Genomic DNA, 21960 nt, shown 5'->3' with positions numbered 1-21960 from the left:
GTGGAGGCTTGCCAGGCCATCTATTCGGCAGCCTCCTTTGCCTGGGTCAACTGGGTCAAGAGCTCTGGCTTGGCGGTAGAAGACTGGCGGCAGGTGAGCTCCCTCCCACCTGCGCTTCAGACCATTCGGTGGAGCGCGGGTCCGCTGCTCTACCTCGGCGTTTACCTTTCTGCCATGCATCCCTCTCCGCCGGAAAACTGGGAAAATTTAGAGGGCGGGGTGATAGAGCGGCTCTGGAAATGGACGGGACTACTCCGATGTCTCTCCCTCCGAGGGAGAGCGCTGGTGCTTAATCAACTAGTCCTGTCCACGCTCTGATACCGGCTCAACACCCTGGCCCCGGCCCCGGGTTTCCTGACCAACCTCCGGTCATCAATTCTGGGGTTCTTTTGGTCAGGAACGCACTGGGCCCCTGTAGGGGTTCTTAGTCTACCCCTAAAGGAAGGAGGACAGGGCCTGAAGTGTCTACACACTCAGGTCCGTGTCTTCCGCCTCCAAGCCCTACAGAGGCTCCTGGTGCAGGCAGTTTGGCGTGGAGCACACTGGTGCACGCCATCCTGCGCCGCATCTGAGGGCTCCGATACGACCGGCAGCTCTTTTATCTCTGTCCGGGAGGTTTTCCGCGAGACCTCTCAGGGCTGCCGGTCTTCTACCAGGACCTCCTCCGGACTTGGAAACTGTTTTTAACGACCAGGTCCGTGGCGGCCACCGAGGAGGTAGATCTCCTCGCAGAGCCCCTGCTGCACAACCCCCAGCTCCGTGTGCAGGTGGCAGAGTCCCGCTCGGTGCGCCAGAGCTTGATCCTGGCAGAAGTCATGAGAGTCCGAGACCTCCTGGGACTACGACCGGGGAGACTGGCTGGATCCCCTTACGCTCGCCCGGCGCATGGGGCTCTCCAGACCTCGCACCCCCCAGCGCATACTTAAGGAGGCGAAGGCCACTTTGCCGCCCACTGCTCAAGCTTACCTCGACCAGGTCCTGCTCAAGGGCACGCCCCGCCCACCCTCCACCCCAGGCCCACCAGACCTTTTCATCAGGCCCCCTGCCCCGTGGACCCAACTGACCCCGCCCTTCACCGTGAGCCAGCTGCACGAGCTGCAGCCGGTCTGCTTCCAGACTGCGCCAAGAAAACATCTATACATGCTCGTGCTCCACACCCTTCACATCCTCATCCTCGCGTCCCACCCCAATACAAAATGGTGGGATTTCCTGCTACCTCTGGAGGGTGAGGAGCCCCGGTGGGCCAGCCTATATTCTGAGGCCTGCCAGTGATATCAGTTGGCAACTCCTTCATGGAGCCTTGAGAATGGTCGTGTACTTGGTGTGGTTCACCCCTACCCCAGACACCTGCCCCTTTTGCGGCGTGAGGGAAACCCTGGAGGACATACACTTGGAGTGTGCTAGGCTGCAGCCCCATTCCAGCTCCTCACAAATATTTTATTATGTTTTTGGTTGCACTTTTCCCCTCACCTTTTTATTTATGCACTCCTTATCGCGGTCCCACAAAGTCACAGAACCTCCTGGTCAACCTCCTCCTGGCCCTGGCAAAAATGGCCATCTATAAAACCAGGGTGAGCAGGTTGGCCAGTGGAGTCTCCTGTGACTGTGGGGCCTATATCTGATCCTCCGTCCATTCACTTATGTGAGCAGAGTTCCTCTGGGCGGTGTCCACTGACTCTCTTGAAGCCTTTGAGGAACAGTGGGCGCTGTCCAGGGTTCTCTGCTCGGTGTCCCTGTCCAGTTCCCTTCGTTTGACCCTTTGACCACACTCCTGTCCCTGTTATTTCATTAGTTGTCCCCCAGATTTATTTGGTGTCCAGGTCCTGTGGATCCCCCTCTTAGGCTGGGGGGGGAGATCCTTTAGCAGTGTGCGGGCTTTGCCCACCCACTTCCCGGATCCCAACAGGATTACTCTCCTGTAGCCATCTGGCCTGACCCTGTCACAAAATTTATTTTTAAAAACCTACCAAATTAAATGATTTATATGAAGAAAAATGTAATCTAATAACTCTTTTTCATCGCTAACTATTATGGTCCTAAAATCCAGAGTGAGCTATTAGTCTGAAATTACTTCAGCTATCACTAAAAGCAAATTCCCTCACAGCCTGACTGTAGCAATTATACTGGTTGAACTTAGCAATTGCTATAGGCTACAAAACAACTTCCCTGTGGGTGAGGTAATGTCTTTTATTGGATCAACTTCTGTCAGTGAGAGACACAAGCTTTTGAGCTACACAGAGCTCTTCCTCAGGTTTGGGAAAGGTACTTAGGCCATGTCTGCACTGGCACTTATGTCAGAAAAACTTTTGTTGCTCGGGGGTGTGAAAAAACACACCCCCGAGCAACGTAAGTTTTGCCGGCATAAGTGCTCATGTCCACAGCGCTATGTCAGTGGAAGATGCTCTTCCGTGGACATATCTACTGCCACTCACTGAGCTTGTTTTATTAGGTTGATGGAAGACCTCTCTCTCCCGTCAGCATAATGCAGCTAAAGGAGCGCTTTTACAGCAGTACAGCTGCATTGGTACAGCTATACCGCTGTAAGCCTGTAAGTGTAGACATGGCCTTAGAACAGTGGCCCCCAAACCACCCCGATCAATGGGAGCTGGGGGGGGGGGGGGCACGGTGCCTGCAGGACAGAGCCACTGGCACGCCTTCACCTTGGAACCAGACTTGCTGCAGCCTGTCTTAGCATCTCCGCGGCACCGCTGACCGGGAGCACCCAGGGTAAACCTGCACCCCAATCCCCTGCCCCAGCCCTGAGCCCCCGCATACCCCAACCCCGTCATCCCCGGCCCCACCCCACAGCCTGCACCCCCAGCCCAGAGCCCTGACCTCCTCCAGCACCCCAACCCCAGCCCAGAGCCCTGACCCCCTCCTGTACCCCAACTCTGTGCCACAGCCCTGAGTCCCCCAAACCCAGAACCCCCTCCTGCACCCCAAATTCCTCATCCCCAGCTCCACCCCAGAGCCTGAACCCCCAGCCCACACCCCAACCCCCTCATCCCCAGCTCCATTTTCAATCTTCTCTATATCAACTTCTCCTTCTCCCCTCAACCCTGTACCTGCGACCACTCTTCCATTTAGTAGTCTGAAAATCACAGGGTGGTTGTGGCCGCCTGATACCTGTTTACAAACCTCCTCAGAGCTGTGACCCCCATTTTGAGAAAGAATGCTTCTTTTAGAGGCCAACAGCCAAGCTGTGTATCCCCCTCCACCCCCCATGCCATTAACTGGCCTTAACACTTGCATTTATGTAGAACATAAGTATAGTTTAGTTATACTTCACAACAACCCTATGGAATAGGTAAACAGCATTACCTCTATTTTACATATGAGAGAAAGGAGGCTCATAGATGTTAACTGACTTACCCAAAGGCCACTCCAGCCCCCATTGTCGTAGGTGCTGTCCAAACACAGACCACAAAGATGGTCCCTGCCCCAAAGAGTGTATATCTACAGACCCATGCCTAGCCCATTACACTGCAAGGCCTCTCGAGTGGGCACTTCAACACTCAGAGTGGGACTTTCAAAAGCCCTCAGCACTGGTCTAACTCTACCATTGAAGCCAATAGTGACACTCCCAAACATTTCAATGGAAGTAGTGCTTGGCCCATGCTCAGCACTGTTGAAAATCCTAAACAGAGTTAATATTGACTTTCCTCACACAGGGGCTGTAAGAGTAGATTTGTTAATGTATTAATGAATGGTTAACATGTCTGTAGCTGTCCTGATCTTATATATTTACTTCAAAAACAGTGTGCTTGTTTTATTCCCTTAAAGAATTGTCTCTGGCTAAGGAATTTATTTTTGTTTTGAGATTTCCTTTAACAGTTGTGTTAAGTAGAAGAGATGCTGAGCCTCTTGGCTAATCTAAGATGGTCTTTCAAAATTGTACACCTAGAGGGCTGCTGAGCCTGGGTCATCATGTAGTCTACAGTAGTGGTGTCCTACATGTGGCCCTTGTGACTAAATCGTTACCCAGAAGAAGTTCAGAAGAAAATATGTATTTGAAAGCAACTTGAAAATGTGCTCCCTGAGCTGTGTCCTGTGATTTTTGAACTACAGTGTTTAAATCAGCCTCTATGGAGAGGAGGATGGTGGCACCACTTCCTTAACTGCCTCTCGCACATAACCCCAGCAGCAGCTCTAGTGCACGGGAGCTGAAAGCACTCACAACTACTGTTCCTTCCCTGTTGCAGCACCTCATCAGCTTCCCTGAAGGCCATGAGCTGCACTGCAGGAGAGTGCAGGTGGTTCCATTGCCTGATTCTTGCCAATCTGTGAGTGCCCCAGAGAGAGCAGGATAGTTCTCACTGATCCTATGGGAGCTACTAGCAAAGGATCGCTCCACCTTCCCAACACAAACTACAGTAAAGCAGGGCAGCACATGGAAAGAGAAAAAGAGATGCTGAGAAACAACACCTTGATTTTGTGTGTCAGTTCTGGCACAAGTCAGAGCAGCCTGGGGTCTGTTCTAATTTAGAACAGCTGGCTATGGTCCCTGTGACGGAACATGCCTGCCCCGCACTGGTACTGCAGGGGTTAACTCCTCCCTTTGGGACAAGGAGGCCATGCCCCCTCAGCCCTGCTGGGCATGCTCCAGCTGGAGACCAGGTATAAAAGGGAGCAGCCCAGCTCATTCTGGGTGGACTGCTGAGAAGGGAGGATACACCTTGCAAGCTCCAGCCTGAAAACTGCAGAGGCCCCGGCGACAGATGCCGAGGTGCCAAAACCCAGGCGGACACCCAAAGAGTGTCGGAGTTGCTGAGAGCTGCACAAGCTGATGGAGCCCACAGACCCTGACAACATCTGGACCACTGTACCAGGGACAGGGTAGGAAGTAGCTCAGGGGGACTACTCATTGTGCTGGGTGGCATCAGCGTGCTTTGGTTATATTCCCCCCTGCCAGGGCCCTGAGCTGGTACCTGGTGGAGCAGGGAGAGCCCAGATCCCCCTACCCTGGCTACCACCACCCCCCTAGGCCACTCAGCCCTGCTGAAGAGGGCAGCCATATCGACTTTGGCTGCTAGGCCACAAAGAGATATTGACTCCAGACAGAAGGTCACTCTATCCCGATAGGGAGGCTGGCTGTATTGACTCCCGCCAGCTGAAGCAGCCGCGTTTCGCTGGCCTTGGCAGCGGTCCCCGGACAGCCAGAGCAGCCGCAGTCCCTGGCTGGAGCAGCTGCTGTCCACGGTCCCCAGCAGCTGGTGTCACTGTCCCCGGGTTCCCCCAAGCAGGGGTCCCTCCTGGCTGTCCCGCCCCCAGCAGCAGCTCCCTGGATACCCCGCACCCAGCAGCAGCCCCCCACACCTCCCCCAAGATTTAATCACAAGTATTTCTAGTATAAATCATGGATAGCTCATGGGTTGTGAATTTTTGTTTATTGCCCATGACTTGTCCATGACTTTTACTAAAAATACCCATGACTAAACTGTAGTCTTATATATAGACTCTGGCCATTTGGCCACGCAGCCCGCACCTGAGGACAACCATCTAGACTTTGGCCATTGGGTCACATTGCCTGGAAGAAGAGGGCAACCATATTCACTTTGGCCATTAGGCCACACTACCCCGAGACCCAGGGTGATCACGCAGACTTAGCTGTGGGGCTACAACAACTCTTACCCCATCCCAAAAGGGGATTGGGCACACCTGCTCTGCGACAGTCCCCAAGAGACAAGGAGGGAAACAAATATGCAGGCACTACACCCTCTGGGAATGCCATCACATTAGGTGAATCACCAGCAGAAAACTTGTGGGGAATGGTGGGGTGGGTTCAGCTTCCTTTGTACCATCTGAGGGATGCAAATGGAGAAAAGTGGGCCAGAGAATCTGTCCAAAAGTATTGACTGTGGCCCCTTGACCTTTCTGAATTAATATGATTGACCCTCTGGCTGAAAAATCTGAACACTACTAGTTTACAGATCTGGGTTACAGAAAACTGTGTTAAATCACTATGATCAGAATTGATTTAGCAGTTCTCACTGCTAAAGATCAGATGAATTAAACAGTGAGCAGGTTTTCAATAAAGTGTCATATGCCTGGAAACAAGCAACATATTTCTTAGACACTAGAAGTAGGATCCTGAACTGTAAAATAAATAGCTGAAAAAGATTTGGCTGTAAAAATTATCAGCAATACTCTGAAAATGAAACCTTGTTTCTGTGAACTTTAGTCTTCTCTCAACAGGCAGCTTTGTTGGATTTCACTGATGTCAATCCACACATCATGCCACATTCCAGGGCAATTCAGTACAGAATGAGATTAGCACAAACCGTTCAAAGAAATCCATTCTCAAGACCACCTTTCACACAGGACCTGAGTTAATCTTCCCTGATTAGTAACTGAATGGAGTAAAAGTTCCAGTCTAGTTTAACTACAGCTAGCAAATCTCCAGTAGTTTACTGTGCGTTAATAACATTTCCCCCAAATCAGATGAAAATTCTCCAATATAGTTTAGGTCCTGACTGTTCAAGAAAACTTGACTCTCAAGTTCAAATCCCTATTCCTAGACAGCTGGTTGCTAGTAAAACTAATCCTTGTTCTTAAAAATAAAACCTCATTCTGGGGCTCACCAGTTCTGACAATCAAAAGGATATAAAGTTTTCAAAGTATGGGGCTATCCTTTCTACTGTAACTATATTTCTGACAAAGTAAGGTGTTTATGTTTCTTCCTGTTACCTTCTCCATCTGCATGTCCTAGCTGAAAGAGCAAGACGCCTAGTAAAGTTTATACTCTCATATTTAAAAGATATCTGCTTAGTGTTGAGAGCAAAGGAAAGTAAGAGAGAAAGAAAAAGGGACAGAGACCCCAGTATTTAATATTCTTTCCCTTCCTTCCCTGCACCTGAATTTCATTATTTTGATATTAATAGATTTTGTACTACCCACAAAATGTCCAGTGTGATACATATTTTTGTTCTAACAACCTGTAAGTGTACTGTAGAAGTTGCAGGTAGGAAACTGAAGGTTTTGATTAAAAAAAAAAAGTGGCAAGGTGGGCACATTAAGCACTCCAGGAGATGGTTTGGGTTTTATCTAATGCCATGTCTGCACTAGCAAGCTTACAATGGCACAGCTGTACCGATGAGAACCTCTCCCATCAACATAGCGCTGTGCATACCACCCCTTATGCTGGCAAAACTTATGTCACTCAGGGGGGTGGGTTTTTTCCCCTGCACAGATGAGCGACATAAGTTTTGCCGACATAAGTGGTAGTGTAGACATGGCCTAAGAGGCAGGTGAGACAACTGACACTGGGTAGAGAATAAATCTTTTTTACCCTCTTCTACATGAGTCCAGAGATGGCTTGAAATTATTTTTGAGAGGGGCTTGAATTTCCAGTTTCCCCTCCCAGCAACCCTTACCAGTAACTGTCCTACTGCCCTCTCCCTGATGTCTACCACTGCATCTAAAATTCGCTGAATGATTCTGCAAAACTGTTCAGCAGTGAAGTGGTTAGCACTACTGACATTTATGTTGCCATCTTTAGATTTCTCTGTTAATACAGACTCAGGAAAACTATACTGGTTCACATTTGGAAGATTTTTTTCACAGCCAAAAGGGCTAGAAAACTTTTTTTAAAGTGGAAGATTCTGGAGCACAATTCTGTGGTAAGTTCCACAGTTGCAAAAAAAGAAACCAAACAAACAGGAAAAAAAAAAAACCACTACTGGATCCTGCCCAATGTCTTAGGAGGGTGACCTTAGTTTGCCTCTTATTTCTTGAACAGACTAATCAATCATAGCTGTGCAAACCAGCAGCAAAACTTGTCTAGATAAAAATCTATAAACTTACCAAATAGTGATAGGTAACAAATGAGCGTTCTTTGTCCCAGCAAGTTTCAGATGTTGTTTTTCTGACACTTCACCTTGAAAGCTGCAAAAATCAAAGACAGTGCTTTAAAAGTCTTCAATCAAAAAAGCATTTTTTATTTCAAAAACAGGCTATTAAAACAAACTCAGTTACCACACAAATCTTCCCAGTTTAAAAACGAAAAAGTCAACAACTGCTAGCTACTGGATGAAACTTCATAACTAGCCAGATCTCAATATACCTGAAGGTGGTTGAGGTAATATCTTTTACTGGACCAACTTCTATTGGTGAAAGCAACAAGCTTTGAAGGGGTCATATAGATTTATGAAGCACACAGAGTTCCGGTTAAAGTCTGACTCTTGAAAGGGAATGAGTCAGAAAAGCTGCCCATAAGGTTTCTCAACTGTTTTTCAACCCTTTTCCCAACAGGGAAGTATCAGAAGATATTATTTAGCAACAGGCTTTAGGAAAGCTAATATCTACACCAGACCCAACCTCTCTTTGTACAGAAATCTTACAACAGATTTGGCTTTTTACCAAAAAATTAAAAAACAAAAACTATTAATGGGAGAGGACGTACTGCATCAGATTGGTAGCCAATTAATCTGTTATCTTCTCTTTGACCATGCCTAGTACCAGATGAGTTAGAGAGTGTAAGAAACCCCAAAGTGGCCAATTATGTCCATATAAGAAGTTTCTCCCTAATCCCAATTTTTTTAAGTTACCTAAAGTTGTGCAAACAGATAGCTTTCAATGTAAAATATTTTTGCCCCACTTATGCAAAAGCCCAGACTTTATAGGGAGGAAAGGTCTAATCTACATAGGAATGAGGCAATGACGTCACCTAGGATCCACAGGCATCTTTCATCACATTTGAATGACTACTCTGACAACTGAAATCACATGAGGCTAAAAAACTGTATGCTAAATTGAATACTAGAACCCCAAAATTAAAACTCCTGTCTCAAACCAGCCATTTCTAGAAGTATGCAAGTACCAAACAGATGGAATACCACTTCCATGCACCCAGTGAACCGCTTGTGTTCTTTACAATAACTTGGAAACCACCCTAATGGCATGCCAGGGGCGTATGAACAAGGAAAATCAAAATTAAACAAAAATACCATTCTACCAATGGTAACAGTCTATCAATGTGACATTATATCAATGGAGATATACCCCTCAATTAGATTCTAGCTAAAAATCTCTATTTTCTTATATATGCATTGTCTAAATTAGTTAGTGGTTTGAACAGGAAAGAATAAAAAAAGAAAATACTTTCAGTTCACAAAAAACAGGGATATCTAATTTTAGGTCTGAGGTGCTGTGAGGAGAGAAAACTGAAAAACAAAAATAAAAAGACAAACATAGGAGCAAAGTCTATCAAGCACAAGGATTTTTAAAACAGTATGTAGTCAATGCACTTTAGAGAAGAACACAGATTTACATTAATTTTTAGCTACAATAAAAAAAATCTTGCAGTATCAATGTTTTATCTTGATAGTAGATAAAAGAGGATAAATGTGTCACTAATAATCACAATTCTTAAAACACACAGGTTAAAGTAAGATACTGAGAAACTGTATTTTATTATGCCTTGCACAATTGAGCAAAACTGCAGGTTAATTTCCAATTCCAGGGTCTTTATGATTGATGATGGTTAGCAGTGACATATGAAGCAGAAGTAACACAGCCTGATTAGCAAGTCAAGCTTACTGCACAAAGCTCACTTCTACAGTTGCTCAGTTGCACAAAGCTTGGTTTGACATGGAGACCAATCAAGTTTGTTACAGAAATTTATTTCTGGCAGTGTTTGGAAACTACCTCATGACAGATTCATTAGCATTCCTCTGTAAGGCTGCTGGTCATAGATAAGCAGCTAAAATGTTATCACTTCCTAAGTCAGCAACTTGGGCCAAAAAACAACAGGCTATACCAAGAAACACCACTCTGAATTAAGCTATCTTACAAATACCAACCAGCAGAGAGGGTAACAGTCTCAGTTTCTGATGTATGAGAGTGACTAGTTGTACAGCTGGTGATTTATTTTTAACATAATAAAGTGAAAGTTAATACTGACAGATTATCTCTGGCACGCAAGTTCCCTTTGACCCATGAGATAAAAGGGCCAGAAAACTAGTTACAGCTCCCAAATTCTAAAGGCCTGTCTGTGCTGGTCCCACCCCGAGAGTCAGAGCTGCTGCATAGCTGCTTTAAATTATACCATTAAGGACACTATAGCAGTGGAAACTAGGCATAACTCCACTACTTACCCTCCCCTGATGCTTCCCTAGCATCTGTGATATGCCTCTACAATGGAGTAGAGGGCAGATGGGACAGGAGCCAGCTGGGTCCGCTTCATGCCACCAAGAGAATTTTCTGCTAGCAATTTGTGTTCAGATTCTGGCCTTTTTGCCCCACCAGAGTGGCATAAAGAAGCCACATCTCATTTGATACTCTAGTCTAGAATACTGTGATAATGTATAATACACTACTATGGATTGGTATGTCTTAACTGTGTTAAAAATGGGGATGTGTTAATTTCCTATATGCACACTCTGGCTAGATGACGTACTTAAAATATGATTAATTTAATGATCATGAGGCTAAAAACTTCAGAGACAGTCTCTTGCTACCTGCAATACATAGGCACAATTGAGTGCATAAAAAAGGGCATGACTGTACAAAACCTTATTCTCCGGAAGAAGTCCAGCTTCAACAAGTACTGTCATTGGCTTCAGTGGGATTGTTCATACGAGTAAGAGTGTATAGGATTGAGCCCTAAGAAGTTAAAGATGACTTGTAAAGGAAAAGTAGTAAGTTTGTATCTCTCTGTTTTTCTTCTTTGAGATGTATAAAGAAGTTACGAAAGAGTCACCCTCACCCACCTGCCAAACTGTTTTTATTCTAGTTGTTTATTACAAGTAGAAATTTAGGTCTTGTTTACCCCATTGTTCCTGGAAGACTCTATGGAAAACAGAAGAAATAGTAGCATCATGACATCACAAATACCATGGCAGTGAACTATGAAGAGATGGAATTTTTAGTTAATCTTTCCTTTAACATCTATTTAACTCAAATTCTGACAAACTGCTGAGAGAAAAGATCTCTTAGTTAAAAATTTAAACACATCTGCCCTGTCAATTAAAGGCCCGGGAAGCTCCCAATCCACTTCTCTGAACCTCCAAAGAAACCTCCAGCAAAAACCTCAAAAGGCAAAATTTTACATTCCTAATATTTACAAGGCAAGACAGAGTGAGGGGAAGAGCTTTTGGAAAGGAGGAAGGGGAAAAAAAAAAAACCCACACACAAACCCAAATCTTTTTTAGCCTTCAGCAAAAAAAACAACGCACAATTTTGTTTCTTTCCTTGACAATCATCTTTAAGAAAGGGTTTGGGGTTTTTTTGCTTGCTCAAGTGTAGCATTTCTGCTTTGACTGTGCCATGTTATGTCACAACCTAATGTTATGTAAATATGGTTTCATATGAGTAGTTCCTTATTTTTAAATAGTTTAATGGAGTGGCTCACACACACACACACACACACACACACCCCCATTGGCAGTGTGGTAAATTGGCACCTCCCCCCTTTCTTTTTGTCCATGAAATGGCACACCTGCAACTCTCTCTCCTTTATTTGTCCACTTTGTTTTCCTTACTCTCAACTTTCCTTCTTTTCTGTTTATTTCTCCCCTGCTCTTGTTTCCTTTTACTCCTATTCCTCTCACAGCTTCTTATTCCTAGTCCTCAAAACATCAGAGGGCTACATATTCCTTGGAGTGCTGAAAGCTCTGGGATTGGGCGCCATGTGGTCTCGTGGCTGAGCTGAAAACCACAGGAGCAGATAAGAGACCCTTGAATCTGCAGGCCTATACCCAAGAGTTTCTCCTGCAGCTGTATATATTGAGGCTGCTATCTAAAGAAAACCCTAAAACACAGATAGGGAGGGAAAGCAGGAGGCTTTCAGGAAATAGTTGCTGTTTTATTCCTGCACTGTTTTATTCTAGCACTGTTCTTCTCTGTGATACACCTCCCTGGATTAGTTAGGGAGTTAGTTTCCCAGTTTAGAAAATAGCATCCATTGGGCCAGTAGCTAGACATACACCTGTGAACAAATGGGCTGAATGAACAAAGAGCATTCAGCCACACTGATTTTCCTACCTCCAAACTCAGGTTTTAGGCGATTTCTGTAACTCAGATACTACCTAAAGAGCCTTTTACTTCACTTGGATTCCTGCCTTTCTACAAAATTCCCTAGATGAGCAGCTTCACCAAGAAAAAAATATATATATTTTAGGTCTACAAATTCAAGAGCTTTTACAAGGTTTTATCATAGAATCATAGACTTTAAGCTCAGAAGGGACCATTATGATAGTCTAATCTGACCTCCTGAACTACGCAGGCCACAAAATCTCACCCACCCACTCCTGTAACAAACCTCTAACCTATGTCTGAGCTATTGAAGTCCTCAAATCATGGTTTAAAGACTTCAAGGTGCAGAGAATTCTCCAGAAACTGACCAGTGCCCCACGCTGCAGAGGAAGGCGAAAAACCCCCAAGGCCTCTGCTAATCCGCCCTGGAGGAAAATTCCTTCCCGACCCCAAATAGGGCGATCAGCTAAACCCTGAGCATGTGGGCAAGACTCACCAGCCAGACACCCAGGAAAGAATTCTCTGTAGTAACTCAGATCCCACCCCATCTAACATCTCATCACAAGCCATTGGGCATGTCTACTGCTAATAGTTGAAGATCAATTAATTGCCAAAATTAGGCTATCCCATCATATCATCCCTTCCATAAACTTATCAAGCTTTAGTCTTGAAGCCAGATATGTCGTTTGACCCCACTGCTTCCCTTGGAAGGCTGTTCCAGAACTTCATTCCTCTGATGGTTAGAAACCTTCATCTATTATCAAGTCTAAACTTCCTGATGGCCAATTTATATCCATTTGTTCTTGTGCCCACATTGATACTGAGCTTAAATAATTCTTCTCCCTCCGTGGTATTTATGCCTCTGATATATTTAGAGAGAGCAATCATATCTCCTCTCAGCCTTCTTTTGATTAGGCTAAACAAGCCAAGCTCTTTGAGTCTAAATGGCCCAACTTGATGATCACTTTAGATAAGCTATTACCAGCAGGACAGTGGGGTGGGAGGAGGTATTGTTTCATGGTCTCTGTGTGTATATAATGTCTTCTGCAGTTTCCACGGTATCCATCCAATGAAGTGAGCTGTAGCTCACGAAAGCTCATGCTCAAATAAATTGGTTAGTCTCTAAGGTGCCACAAGTACTCCTTTTCTTTTTGCGAATACAGACTAACACGGCTGTTACTCTGAAACCTTTCAGAAGACAGGTTTTCTATTCCTCAGATCATCCTAGTAGCCCTTCTCTGTATCTGTTCCAGTTTGAATTCATCCTTCTTAAACATGGGAGACCAGAACTGCACACAATATTCCAGATGAGGTCTCACCAGTGCCTTGTATAACAGTACTAACACCTCCTTATCTCTACTGGAAATACCTTGCCTGATACATCCCAAGACCACATTTGCTTTTTTGACGGCTCACCGTCATCCTGTGATCGACCAGTACTCCGAGGTCCTTCTCCTTCTCTGTTACTTCCACGTAACGCGTCCCCAGTATATAACAGAAATTCTTGTTATTAATCCCTAAATGCATGACCTTGCACTTTTCACTATTAAATTTCATCCTATCACTATTACTCCAGTTTACAAGGTCATCCAGATCTTCCTGTATGATATCCCGGTCCTTCTCTGTATTGGCAATATCTCCCAGTTTTGTGTCATCCTCAAACTTTATTAGCAGAGTCCAGCTTTGTGCCAAGGTCAGTAATAAAAAGATTAAAGAAGATTGGTCCCCAAACCGATCCCTGAGGAACTCCACTAGTAACCTCCTTCCAGTTCAGCTTTCAGTATGACCTGTTGTAGTTTCCCCTTTAACCAGTTCCTTATCCACCTTTCAATTTTCATATTGATCCCCATGTTTTCCAATTTAGCTAATAATTCCCCAGGTGGAACTGTATCAAATGGCTTACTGAAATCAAGGTAAATTAGATCCACTGCGTTTTCTTTGTCTAAAAAAAACCAAAACAAAACAAACAAAAAAACTGTTACCTTCTGAAAGAAGGAGATCAGGTTGGTTTGACACAATCTTCCTTTTGTAAAACCACTGTATTTTGTCCCAATTACCATTGACCTCAATGTCCTTAACTTTCTCCTTCAAAATTTTTTCCAAGACCTTGCATACTACAGATGTCAAACTAACAGGCCTGTAGTTACCCAGATCGCTTCCCTGCCCCTCCTTCTTAAAAATAAGATCTATGTTGTCAATTCTCCAGTCATACGGTACAACCCCTGAGTTTATAGATTCATTAAAAATGTTTGCTAATGGGCTTGCAATGGGCTTTAATATTCTCAGATGAAGATTATCTGGGCCCCCCGATTTAGTCCCATTAAGATGTTCGAGTTTGGTTTCTACCTCGGATGTGGTAATATTTACCTCCATATCCTCCTTCCCATTTGTCATCCTACCATTATCCCTAAACTCCTCATTAAACACTGAGGCAAAGTATTTGTTTAGATATTGGGCCATGCCTAGATTATCCTTAACCTCCTCTCCATCCTCAGTGTTTAGTGGTCCCACTTCTTCTTTGTTTGTTTTCTTCTTATTTATATAGCTATAGAACTTTTTACCATTGGTTTTAATTCCCTTTGCAAGGTCCAACTCTACATGGCTTTTGGCCTCTCACTTTATCCCTACAAGTTCTGACCTCAATAGGGATTAGCAAGGAAAGCTACCTTGCTAATCCCTCCCATCTTCCACTCTTTGTAGGCTTTCTGCTTTTTCTTAAACCTCTCTCTAAAATGCTTGCTCATCCAGCTTTTCTTTTGGAGAAGTCCTTCTCAACAGTTACTCAAGATTAAATCCAGGCATTGCTAATCTCAAAGCATTAGTGGTGACTGATTTGGCTCTCTATAGAACTCTGTGAAAATGGGGATATGATAGTTTCCTTCACTCCCCCCAATCCCTAGTTAGGGTTGGGCATTAATCCACATTTTAGAAAAATGTCATTTTATTAATCTGATTATCTTCATTTATCTTTGCACGCTGGTTGAAATTTGAGATTACCTCTCACATCCCCCTAAGAAATGGAATTCAAAGCAACTGCCAATGGAGAAAATTCTCAAGTCCCAGGCAGCAAGAAAAGATTCAAATGAGAGAAGAGTCAGACAAAAGCACAGCCCAGACCACTACTGTCATATTACCTAACAGCTAGAAGCAGTTTGAAATTTATCATTGCAATGGAAAGGGAGAGCAAAGGCAGAATCCTGTATTAGAAGGGATCTATATTTTTTCCAAATTTATTATTTCCTACAAATAATCACATGATAAACAATTATTTCAACCTTAAATGGGATTACACTAAGATCCACTTTACTTTGATATTTTAGAGAAAAATCTCTATTTCGAGTTAAGACCCCGTGTACCAGGATTCTCCTGCATCCTCCTCAACACTGGGGAAAGACACCCCAACACTTTCAAGCTTCCATTAGGGCAGAAAAATGGAAGAATCCTTCACTTCCAGGGTGAATACAAATCAATGATTTTTTTTATTTAAATTGGATTTTTTTTTTTTATAAAATGCTTTGAGGGGAAAAAACCCATCTAAGGACAGTTTTAATTAAGATACATTATAGCTCAAAGACATCTCATCATGGAATAGGGATTATAAATTCTATAGTATGAAACAATATATTCATGTCATGTTTAAGAAAAGTTTTGTAAATGAGTGTCATGAATTAGGGACCCAGTCTTATGGGGTTCCACAGGCTTCTCTATAGATTATACAGGTTAATCTTTCTATCTACCAAATGGGACTCAGTGCTCTGTCTAGAAGATGCCATCAGAGATACTTAGTCTTGCAGTTCTCGAACTGTGGATTTGTGTCTCCAGAGGTAACATGCTTGTTAACAGCAAAAATGTTTTTAAATAAATATATAGAGGAGAGAGATAAGACCTCAACTCTATTGTCCCCCTGCAAATTTGTGTACACAGAGTCAATCCCTTACCTCTCTCTAAAAGTACAAAGTTTCAAAAAGATCAACGAATAGAAGATTTTGGGGGGGTGGAACAGAACTGGACAAGGAGAAGAAGTCTGGAGATAAATGTGAGAAGGGAGGGACATACGCTTTTTTTGTTAAAATATCATGTTTGCTGTTGAATAAAAAAATCCAGACTACTTAACGTTGTTGTTTTAGTTAGTTAAATTGTTTTATTTGCAAAAAGAAAAGGAGTACTTGTGGCACCTTAGAGACTAACCAATTTATTTGAGCATAAGCTTTCAAGCTTATGCTCAAATAAATTGGTTAGTCTCTAAGGTGCCACAAGTACTCCTTTTCTTTTTGCAAATACAGACTAACACGGCTGTTACTCTGAAACCTGTTTTATTTGTCTGTCTGGTGATGTTCTCCTCTTAATACAGCATGGCAAGAAAATCCTCCAAACATTAATGATTAACCTGTTGAATTGAAGATAGTTCACCTCCCACTCACTTCATAAATATCTGCTTCAATTATCTTTGGTAAATGAAATAACCAAACAATCATTCATCTTCTGATATAGCTGTAAAACTAATCTGAAAAGTTTTCAGAATAAATCTGTTTAAAAATGTATATATAGTGTGTATCTTCTAAAAATGAAACCTACATCTATTTCTGAGTTGTGAAGAATATGTATTATGGTTATAACAAACAACAAGAATGCACTTTTATGTAGAAAACCATGATTAAATAGAGTCTTCCTGACTAGTGATTTAAATTATGATTTAAATCAATTGATTTAAATCAAATCCACCCAGTTCACTTCTCTTCTGAAATTTTACATCCTCTCTTCTGATGTGCTGTTTTCATTCATTCAACATTTTAGAAGCCAACAGAATATTGTATTGTAAATGTGAGCATTTGTGTACAAAGTCGGATATAATTTCCCTGACACGAACTGCATATCCACAGGGCATTGGAGGTCTAATTTACTCTTTATTAATCTATTCTGTTGTTTCTCCTTTTCCCTCGTCCTCTATTCTGTGTTTTCCCTCTCTGCTCCTTTCACACTGTGTTGGCATTCTGTACCTGGATAGGTAGGCAAAGTTTCAGAGCTGTGTGGGTAGTTCTAAGCTGTAGACAGGAGAAGAGGGGATCTGATCTTAGTGTATAGGTATATAAATTGGGGGATGTTTTTGAGCAGATGGCGATTAGGTTGGAGGGAATTGAAGGGGCTTGGGAAGGCTCTAAGGTGAGAAGAGGACAGGATGGGTTAAGTAGGGGCAAATGGAGTCAATTGGTGATTGGTGGGGGGACGGGGGAGGTACTGACAGAAACAATTAAGAGACAAAGCGGGGTACAGCTAAGATGAAGGGAGAGGGGTAAAAGTATGAGAGAAAAGTAAAGGAGTGGAAAGAGGAACAAACGCTTTCTCCCACCCTGACCTTTACTGTGAAGTGTCCCAGATTTGCATTCTGAGAGGGGAAGGAAGGCAGAGAGGAAAGAAGATACCCCTTTTTCTTCCCACTTCTCCACCAACCTCCCTCATTCCCCACCAAAGTAGTTCCCTGTGCCATCTCTGCCCCCAACCACAGCGTCTCACTTTCTCTCTCTAAAAAGATGATCAACCTATAGAGGAGGATCAGGGAGGAACAGATTGCTACCTGCAGGCCCACAAGTAACTGTCTTTTCCATCTCTCCAATACCACTCTGTGTCCTCTTCTGTTCTGTGAACTGAACAGAGAAATTTACTAAAATGCTTCTCTCTGCAGTAGCAGCATGCAGTGCACACCAGAGCAGACTTCCTGTAGCTTTTATTTCACTTTAAACCACTGCAGCACAGAAGTGGGACTAAACAAAGTAACCCAATATGATACATCTGAAAATGAACTAAATTAAGAATGCTGGGCCCCTGAAGCCACTTTGTTCTGAGGAGTCCTCTGGACTTTGTCAGTACCTAGTGCTAAGTTGCCTGTAGGAGCTTTCCTCATAAAGCTATTTTTATGAGGATGGGCTTAGGCCAAGTTTTTAAAAAATGGATGCCTACAGTAAGGGGCTTACAAATGCATATTCAGGCACCTAAATAAGTGGCCTCATTTTCACAAATGCTGAACAACCCATAGCTCCCATTTTGGCACCCATTTTGACAGTGGTACAATCTCAGGCTATTACTTACATTACTCAATGGATAAGGCACGCTCTTCTAAATTAGAGGGTTAGGAATGCTAATCATTTCAAGCGATGTGACTGACTAAGCACTCACACTTTATAAAGCTGTCAATCACTCTGGATGTTGCTTGCACTGTCCCTTTCTAATTTCAAAAAGGGTCTAACTGTTAAGATTTAGTGAATCCTTGCAATTTGTTTAGTGTGTTTGCATGGTACATTGCACCTAAAGGATAGGATTCTAGGATTTTCTAGGATAATGAAATTCATTACTGCACTTTCCTAGTGTAGTATTTTCCTTACTATTTTTCTAGTTAATTTTCGTAGTGGACTTCTGTGAAAACTTGTACCATCGATCAAATTAAAGAATACTTTCTCAACACTTCTCTGAAGAAGCTTGAACAAACAGTTGAGCATGACCTGAAAATTAAGCTGGCTGTGTCACACTGCGGTGCTGCTTAGTGAAAGAGAAGTTCCACAACTGAAGGTCCACTACTGAGAATGTCCTGCCCTATCACTCTGTGTAGTACAAATCTGCGGACAGGTACTTTGAGTATGACAACTGCTGCAAAATGTCAAGATAAAACAAGGAGAGAGAAGGGCAGTGTTTCAGGTACCCGGTGCAGACACTCAGCTGGTATAAATTCACTTATACCAGCTGAGGATCTGCACCCCAATACCCAAACCATAGCAGGATTTATAGTTCAAGATCAACATCCTGAATTACACTCAGAAACAAACTGGATGCCAGCACAATCCATAGACCTCCTGCTCCCTGCATGGAATGGTTACGAAAGTACAGAGCTGTCTTTTGTACCAGCAAAATCTTCTAGGTTGTCTTCAGGTATAGCCAGCCCCATCAACAGCACATTTCAGTGATGCAACTTGGGGATGACAAAGGCATCTGACTGGAACAAGGACCATAACAGAAAGAAAAGGTTGCCACTGTATGGAAGCATAGATGAAAAAGTATGCTTGACCTGGCCAAAGCCACTACAAAGTATTTACATACTACTGTGCATTTACATCGTTTTAGTCAAAATGTACAGACAAGAAAGCTGGATGAAAAACAGTCAAGAGCTAAGACATGAAAACAAATTTGGATTCTCTTTTCATAAAATTTAAAAACAAAAATTCTCTCTTCCCTTGCATTAGTCAAGAGTCACTTTCACAGGGCAAAAGTTGGTCCAAACAGCCAGTAAGTGTGAAATCACAAGAGCATCTACCAGCCTGATTAACTTAGTAGTTAAATTTTGCATTTTGGAAATTAACCAAGCAACAGGCTGGTTCTATTGAGATCCCTAAGACAGTTCTGTTTGCTAGAAATCAGTCCAAATACCTGCTCCATAGTAAGAAGAAAAGGAGTACTTGTGGCACCTTAGAGACTAACAAATTTATTTGAGCATAAACTTTCGTGAGCTTACAATAAAAAGGCCAAGAGTCCATCATCAGTTTCTTGACCTGCTTCAATTCTAAAAGCGCTGCAGGAACATTTCTTTTAACCACAGGTATCTGTTATCTCCTTTAAACAGAAATGTATGCATGTGACCGTGTCATATATAAGCGTACAAGGAAAAGTTTTTCATAAAGACACAGTGTCAACTTGTTTTTGTTTCTTTTTCCTGATATAGCACTCTTTAAACACTGTCCTAATTATTTTTTTAACCCTGTTATATACAGTTTTTCTGCTCCTCTTCTTGTGTTTGAAAGATCTTTAAGGAAGATCTGAGAGCAACATCAGCTCAAGTTAATTGTGCTAGGGCTAACCAGTTTTCTTTTCTCTCTGTGCACAAAGCTGCCTGCTGCTTACCTGTCACTACAGCTTCAGTTTAAACTCTGCTGCTGCTATCACTGGTAAACACCCTCTTGCAGGCTGAAAGAAAGGCATGCTCCATCATTAGTTAAACTTACTATACACAAAATGCACAATGGAAGCAAACTGAAAAAAGAAAAATAAGTGGATTTTCTTTCTTTCCCATCTCTTTTAGTTACAGTAATCTTACAGTTTACTTGCAATGGGAAAAAGTACAATATTTTCAGATGCAAGTGTGACAAACTGACTATATCATTTTTAAACAACAAATCTGAATGTGGAATTCTTCAACTAAAATACACATTCAGTAGGTACTGCAGGTAAAAAACAAAATAGTTATCAGCAGTCAACAATTCAAATATACAAGGGACCCTATGACAACAGTAGGGAGAAAGGGGAAATCTGTACCAATATACAAACATCTGTAAACTGAGCTAAATTAACAAAGTCAGAAATTTAGACTGACCAGAGGATCAGTGTAAAATCTAAATTTCCTGGATTCAGAAAGCTTAATCAAACCTTTACTATTTAAACAGTTTGTATGTCTGTCCAATTTCTGTGGGAATGGAATTAATGTAAGTTTCCAAACCTTCCAATGGTACTTTTAAAAAGTGTGTTTAAGGCACCTTTGTAAAATGCATATTTATGTACTCAAATTTACATTCATGGATTCACTTTAAGTGATTCTTGAAGACCCATTATTTACTTGAGCAATTAGGGCTAAGTAAATATGCATTTAGAGACTTTAAAGATACTGACTGAATTATTTAACTTTGATAAACTGTAATATTTATCAATTAAATATTCTCAAGTGCTCTTACAGCCCTATGCAATAAATCAAATTAGCTTTTTGTGGAACATTAAGTCCAGTGGGTCTCAACTTTATCCTTTCTGTGACCTTCATGTTACAACAGAAAAGATTTGGAACCTCCGTCCCTTCCATACATTTTGGGACTCCCCTCTCACCTAGCAATAAAGAAAGGAAGGATGTTCGTGACTCCCTGAAATCTGCTCAGAGCCATCCTTGGTGTCACAACCACTGGTTAAGAACCATGATTTATCATGTAATTCTGAATTTAGGGAATGTGCTAGATCTGTAGTTAAACATTACTATGAAATTTACAGGAAACATGAATTGCAGAAGTCTAGCAAAGGATAGCTAAGGAAACATCTGTCCATTTTTACTTTCCCTACATATGTTTTTAACTAAAAAAGAAATAAAGAACATTTTTGATATAGAGGAAAAATTTAAGTTGAATAATTCACATCTATGTTTCTGGTTTCTTAATATAAATGACCATAGCACTTCATTGGGGTTGACAAGGTGAGGATGCTGCTACCCTTGATGGATCTAAACCTTTGAGTAAATACGGCTAGCTGGCCAATAATGGGCATATAATGCATATTCAGGCCAGCCTATTTAGGTACAGCATGTTTTTCCAGCATTTTTTTAAAAATTGTCCTCAACAAGAAAATAAAGAGCTAGACTAGCAGAAGACCCTCTCCCCTATAAGACAGGAAACTCTGGAGTGTGTAGGAAGGAGGAGAGGCTTTAAGCAAAAAAATAAAAAAACACCCTTCTCCATTCCATCAGCCAGGAGGAGTACGGCAGAAAGAGGAACTCGAGTTTCAGACACCTACCAGCAAAAGGCTGGTATGGAAATACCCAGCCTAGGAACAACACCTTGGCAGATAGAGTCTGAATAACCACTTTCTTTGGAGAATGGCTGGGACCTGCCTACCAACTATGTGTTTAGAATTTATCATTTCTTTCAAAACAAAAATTAAGCTTCTAACCCTTATGGTTGTGAAGAATACTTCACAAATATGAGTAGAGGGTGACCCATGCCATCCTGTCACTTTCCTTTTATCGGCAGATAAAAAGGAAAGTGAGGGAGGAAGAGAAGACTTAGATTTCAGACATCTACCAGCCAAAGGGTTAGATGCAAGAGAGTCATAGAATCATAGAATATCAGGGTTGGAAGGGACCCCTGAAGGTCATCTAGTCCAACCCCCTACTCAAAGCAGGACCAATTCCCAGTTAAATCATCCCAGCCAGGGCTTTGTCAAGCCTGACCTTAAAAACCTCTAAGGAAGGAG

General features: G+C 42.6%; 1 protein-coding gene across 9 annotated transcripts in view; it reads right to left on the bottom strand.

The window, feature by feature from the left end:
• MTMR3 (myotubularin related protein 3) overlaps nt 1-21960 on the bottom strand; it is a 235858-nt gene that overhangs the window by 149814 nt on the left and 64084 nt on the right. For 7 of the 9 annotated variants that reach the window (XM_084649078.1, XM_084649083.1, XM_084649084.1 and 4 more), the window contains one exon: nt 7804-7884. The gene's annotated coding sequence lies outside the window, so the exon portion shown is untranslated. Of the gene's footprint in view, nt 1-7803; nt 7885-19857; nt 19921-21960 lie in introns of all 9 variants that reach the window. The other 2 variants (XM_084649080.1, XM_084649081.1) reach the window with 1 other exon arrangement.

The sequence above is a fragment of the Lepidochelys olivacea genome (genome assembly GCF_965140295.1).
Source record: "Lepidochelys olivacea isolate rLepOli2 genome assembly, chromosome: 15".
NCBI lineage: Eukaryota > Metazoa > Chordata > Testudines > Cheloniidae > Lepidochelys > Lepidochelys olivacea.
The sequence above is the reverse complement of the archived record's forward strand: the minus strand, read 5'-3'. Positions and strand labels throughout refer to the sequence as shown.